The sequence below is a fragment of the Rhododendron vialii genome, chromosome 2a (assembly GCF_030253575.1).
Source record: "Rhododendron vialii isolate Sample 1 chromosome 2a, ASM3025357v1".
Classification (NCBI taxonomy): domain Eukaryota; kingdom Viridiplantae; phylum Streptophyta; class Magnoliopsida; order Ericales; family Ericaceae; genus Rhododendron; species Rhododendron vialii.
The window spans coordinates 2,808,937-2,815,222 of NC_080558.1; the positions used below are offsets into that span (position 1 = coordinate 2,808,937).

At 39.0% G+C, this 6,286-nt stretch overlaps 1 protein-coding gene across 1 annotated transcript in view; it reads right to left on the bottom strand.

The window, feature by feature from the left end:
- LOC131310322 (folate-biopterin transporter 1, chloroplastic) overlaps positions 1–5,896 on the bottom strand; it is a 59,333-nt gene extending 53,437 nt beyond the window's left edge. Inside the window, exon 1 of the mRNA XM_058337285.1 lies at positions 5,893–5,896. The gene's annotated coding sequence lies outside the window, so the exon portion shown is untranslated. The remainder of the gene's footprint in view (positions 1–5,892) is intronic.
- Positions 5,897–6,286: the final 390 nt, after the last annotated feature.

The following is a 6,286-nucleotide window of genomic DNA, read 5'->3' on the forward strand; positions in this document are numbered from 1 at the left end:
ACATAATTTGTGTGCATGAATGCGAAAACATTTTTAAAACACATTCTAAACGAATAAATATTGCAAAAGTGAGGACTGAGAACGCAAGCCGTGTGAGGAGTGAAAGCGAGAGCACATGCCATTCTAAAGGATTATGTGACCAAGGTGTATACCACCGAGAAAATCTAGGGTCCCTGTTGTCCCTTAGAGAAAAATATGGGTGCTCTCCCCATCCGAGCCGTCCATGCTTGACAATGACGGCTCATATTTCATCTCGACAATACACGGTTGGACGATTGAGATCTATTCGGCCGAGATGAAATATGATTCGTCCATTGCCGAGCATAGACAATAGGATCCCCCATTAGGTTTACTTGGCTTTTGTCAAGTATCACATCTACTTCTCCCAAATTGTTGGTCATTGGGAATTATATGTTTACTCAGCTTTTGTCAAGTATTGGCTCCTTTATAAATTGCAAGAATGTAGGTAATGGTTGTTCAGCATTTGTGAAGTCCTTTGGCCTAAATTTATGGTTTTGTCTCATTGCAAACAATAGCAGTTGTCCCAATTTAGGATGTTTGTTTTCCTTCATTTAGATGCTATTTAGGTCTTAGAAGCTACCATACCAACTTTGGTTTTCGTTGATCCTTTTCAATGTTCTTCTTTTAAACATGAAAAATTGCTAGCCCTAGTACAATCTGTCGTCTACCGCCATCTTCTCGTAAATATACTATCATCTCTCGGGAACATAACAATATGTGAAATCTCTAATCTCACTTTATCTCATATAATGAATTAAAGTAGAGGGGTAGTTTGAGACCATAAAACAATTGATGGTGTTACGTACTCCGGCCGCGACTGCCAAGTCGAATGATGCCTGGTTTCGAACCAAGGGAAATAAACCCTAGATGTCAGCTTTACAAGCGCGGAGTTCCATTTGACTGGTCTTTAGATGTAATTAATACATATTTATTTACAGAGCACGCCGGGTAATTTTGGGCACACTCCTAAAACCTTCATGATTATCATCAGGCTTTAAAACAATTGATTAACGTGAGGTTATTTAATTATTAATCTAATTATGAGCTGACGGCGGTTCTGGTCCCAATATCCATTAAGGAAACTCTCTGTTATGGGTTAATGAAATTATGGTTTACAAATTTCCTAATCCCTCCACTAAAATCAAGTGTGGCTTCCACTATCATTGAAGCCATTTTGTTTGGGTCCCCAAAATTGTGATCATTTAGGCTTGCATATACAAAGTGTCAACAAGTGGTTTTACTCTTATGACCAGGTGTCTGGACCAGCTTACGTGCACCTCGACCAATCCAAGGGGACCGTAAAACTACTATCTACTAGTGGGGTTCCATTTGAAGCAGGAACAACTGCTCGGAAAGGTTTGACCCCAGGAGAGTTGGTAGGACCTGAGAGGTTTCGAACTTAAGACTTTATGAGGGTTTTGTGTATTTGTCACCGAACTATGGGCTAAGGTGGGTTATGGAATTAATAACAAGTGGGTTATGTTAATTCATTGACAAATATTTTTTTTTAAAAAAGTACGCTAAGTGTCCCATGGAATAATGTTTTTTTTTATGGGTTGCTTTTATCATCAAAATGAACCTCACTTTTTCGGAAATAAATCCTCTATTTTTTCAGCTCGAACTCTTTCTGAGAATCATGACCGGTAGGGTGAGGTGATGCGATGTTGAATCGTATATTTGTCACCAAAATGGGCTAATGAAGTGTCACACATAGGTAACAGATTTAGACTGTGTTGGGACCTCGAGAATATAATTTATACGACGGAATGTTCGTTATCGCTTTTGTTATCTGATTTCTCTCGTGTTTAGAAAATACAGAAAACTTGGTTGCGAACAATTTTTGGAACTTGGTTTTGGTACTTTGTTGAAAAAGATTCCCTTTTAAGAAGAACACAAAAATATGTTTATAGATTCTCGAAAAATGTTTTCACTATATAAGATAGCTAGTGATTTTCGCACTCCCTTTTTCTTCAAAACCACAAACATCTTTTGATTCTACATAATTGTCCTTCAATATGAAACGGCAATATTGTAACTTTACATAAGATTAAAAAAAAAAAAAAAGAGTGTGGAATTCAAATATTACCATAACAATATTAGAGTGATGGGTATTTCCGTCTCCAAAATTTTACTTTGGAAGATTTATGTGAACTCCTGTTTTTAAAGATTTTAATAAAGGAATTCTCTTTCAATACTCAAATGGCATAAGAGTGATATAACAACACCTTGTCTAATTATTCAATACTCCCGGGCCACAACCACATGATGCTCTAGGACACTCCAGTAACACACATTTTCGTGAGACCCACGACTAAATGTATGGACCCCACATAAATGTATAGTGTTAGAACGATCCCGAGTACCCCACGTGGTTGTGCTCTAAGACTGCTTAATAATTACTCCAAAACTTTCCCTCTCTAACTATTCTAAACATGTCTAACGAGTGGACTTCCATTTTGTTCAAATCAAGCTTATCTAAAAAATCAAGCACAAAACAAAAATGAATGAATCCAAGTTATCCAACAAGTAGTGGCCGGTGAATGGCTTTTTCCTTTTTATAGGAATTCTAACACAATATGTTTGTGTTTTTTGATTCTCCTTTTGTGGGTCATGGAAATGATTTTGATGCTGTGAGGAATAGTGAAAGTGAAACATTGATTAATGCAAAAGAAGTTTTGTAAAGTGAATGGCTTGTGCCAAAAACTAATGGCGATGGGCCATATGTGGCAAGTGAATACCTAAAGGGCTGCTGTTGTGTGAATTGTGGAATGGTGCTGTGCAGTCGTGCTGTGCACTTTCGAGTCGTTGAGTCATGCTTCTAACGGCTCAGATTTCATCTCGGTAATGAACGGCTCTTGATCGTGGTCCGAGATGATATCCGAACCATTGGATGCACGATTTGACGGCTCGAAGGTGTGCATCAAGATGTTGTGCACCTTACTGCACAGCACCAACCCAAAGTCTGCTGTTGTGTGTTCTCTAATGGATCATTCTGTTGACAGCTCACTCGGTTAGTCGGTTGTTGATAAGCTAATAAGATGACAAAAAAATAAACACTCTAATACAATTTTTTTTTTTAATTTTCAATTCACTTTCACATATTTTCGTACACTTTTTGCACATTTTAATACACATTTTTAACATTAACAACAGCTCCGTGGGCCGTTTTTAGCATTTTTTTTAATTGGTGGCCCTACACTAGGAATTAGTACATGTATTTTTCCCACTTTGAGTCTTTGTCTCTTAATTTGACAACCTTGGTGCAGCATTTTCATGGAATATTGGTATCTACGGGATATCACAATTTATTTTATTCAACGAGGGCATGATGAAAATGTGGTATTTTTCCATTTGGAAGCATTTTCTCCATTCCTCATCGTGAGGACGTACGAATGTTCAAAAGAAAGAATATACTTTATGTGTATTGTTTGTTCTTCATAAATGTTTCTTCCATGTACTTAAAATGATACAGGGAATTTAGTTTTTTATGGGATCTTTCCGACTAAAAATGCAACTGTATATAAATAAGTAGCGGCCCTCAGCAAAGGCGAGAAAGGTGTTCACCTTGAGCCCCCGAAATTTTGATAAACAGAGGGCCGGCTTCCGAAAGGTTGTCATATTATTCATCAGGTATCGGTCTATGCAATTAAATCAATTATAAAAGAATAATTAGTATTTTTACCGCTTGAAATGCAGGAAAAATGATACTTAAGTGATTGTTTATGAAAACCTTATTGATTTCTTGAGGATATTTTGAATTGGGGTGATCAGAATCAGCGGAGTTTTGTTTGGCGTAAGAAACTACTTGTATTGAGTTCGCTTTGGTTCTTATGGATTATTGCCTTTTCCAAAAACAATTGTTTCTGATTTTTCCTGTTACATACCAGTAATTTTGTTTGTTTGAAGTCGACTTACATTTTTATCATTCGGCTTGTGAAAATACATAAACGGTCCCATTTTTTCATCTTCGAAACCTTTTACGTACGTCCCATCAACTCTTACATGGCCAGGCAATTTGAGTTTTATCTAGATTGAATTGGGCCCTAGCCTTTTGTGGCCCCGGCCTATAGTAGATAATGTAGATGTGCACGTAAATTGGTCAAGATACCCAGAATATTTATTAGCAGGAAGAGTATATGAATAGCGGATCCAAGGAATGGGATCTCAAATAGTACTTGAATATTATTGGTATCTCGAGACACCATTGTTTTTGGATTCAACATAGCCATAATGAATTTATGATATATTCTCATAACACCACTTGCAAAAGGAAAAAAGGTTCTTTAGCTTGGAGTTGAGTGAGCACCAAAATTGATGAGACAAACAATTTGAAATTTCCTCATTTTCTTGCGTACCCTTTTCCAACAAGTGTTTGCACGCCCAAGGAGGCGGTGTTGAATGCAATTTAAATCATTAGGCTGGAGACTTAAATATCTACCAAGTATCTGTCCAAGTTGCTAAATCAGTGGAATGGGAATCCCTCTCCTTTGTGTTCACTCGCAATTCGCAAACCCAAAAGATGCACCCTCCAAGTCCGGGATGGCGGATGCTGCCAAGCACCCCCTTGCCAATTAAGCGGGTGCCGAGTGGCCAATTCAGCCGTTCGTGCTGAGATGAATGACTGGATGTCGTTCGACACCCCGCTTGACAGGGGGTGCTTGACAGCATCGAACCTCGAAGTCTGGGCTTCATGAAATTAAACACGGATGGAGCTTTTCAAGAATGACACAGGCCCGCCATGCTAGCACCGGAGGGTGTTACAGGTTTCCATTGGAAAATTTTGAGTAAAATTCCAATCTAGCAGCCGAATTATGGGCCATCCTTGAGGGCTCTCTTATTATCTATGGCTGTCATGAATTGCAATATCACAAAGCTGGAAGATGGAATCTGAGGCTCGATCAAACTGCCATTTATCTGCTTCTGGATCTTAATATTGCAAATCACCCTTTTAGTCCTCATGGACGAACTTGATGAGAAGAATATCAGATATATATGTTGAGAGGGAAATAAATGTGCCGATACCTTGGCAAATGATTTCACTCTTACTGGAGAGGATTCTCAATTTTATGTCTCAATTCCATCACGTATTAGTACTTTATTAGCTAACGATCCATAAGGGGCTAAGTACCCGGATTGGAAGATGCTGCCAAGCACCCCGTGCTTGGCAGCGGTGTCGATTTGGCACGGACGGCTTGGATTTAATCCGAGTGCATAAAAATCTCAAGTGTCTATTGTTCGGATTAAGATCTGAGTCATCCATTGGCGAGATGAACGGTCGGATGGACCGCTCGACACCACTGCCAAGCACGGGGTGCTTGGCAGCATCCCTAGAATGTAAACTCTTAATTTTCATGCACTCTCTTTTACCAAGAAAACACACACTAACTTTCTTTTACCAAGCATCCCCGGAGTATGTTTTTATACCCCGTTTTTTTGGTTTGTCATATGGTAGTAAGTTTTTTGGGGTATTCCGGAACGGACTGGGGAAGTTGCTATGCAGCATGTTGTGCACGGCAAAACATCGCCACCCCGGTCTCGCTCCGACGATCGGAAACATTCACTTCGTAGAATTCGTCGAGTAGAACAATTGTACCCAAAAATCAGCTTAATCGGATATCATTAAGTGTCTCATCCGAACATTATTATCTTGAAATTATTAAGTGTTCCCAAAAAATAGTGGATTTTATCTAATGTTTTGGATCTATTCGTTTCAAGATAATCATATTCGGATGAGACACTTCATGATATCCGATCGATGGAGCTAATTTTTGGTGCACTTGTTCTACTCGACAAGCTCAACAAACGTTTCCAATCGTTGGAAAGAGACCAGGGTGTCGGTGTTTTGCCCGCACGTACGTGGCTGCGCAACACCTTCCCCAGTTCTTCCGGAACGGATCCTACCGACTGCAATCTTAGGCCGCATTACCATATCCTCACCTGGAACTTCTTCCACAGCTATTTCTCACAAACTTCGCTTGCGAGCCTGAGTGATGTAAATTATTATTTTTTGATACCTTAGTAAGTTGTTAATTTGTTTGGAAAAGAAGTAACGCATCTGCTTGTGAAGTGAGTATAAAGCTATGTACTGTATTTTATATCAAGAAGAATTTGGAAAGTGGTTTTCGGTTGCCTACTCAAGCTAGAATCAGTCTCTCCCCTCAAGGTGTTCCCCGTGCGTACTCTCCATTCCAGGATCGAAAACTTCAAAAAACCAAAAATTGAAGAAGAGGACTTTGAAATAGAGTAGGAGTATTTGTTTATAACA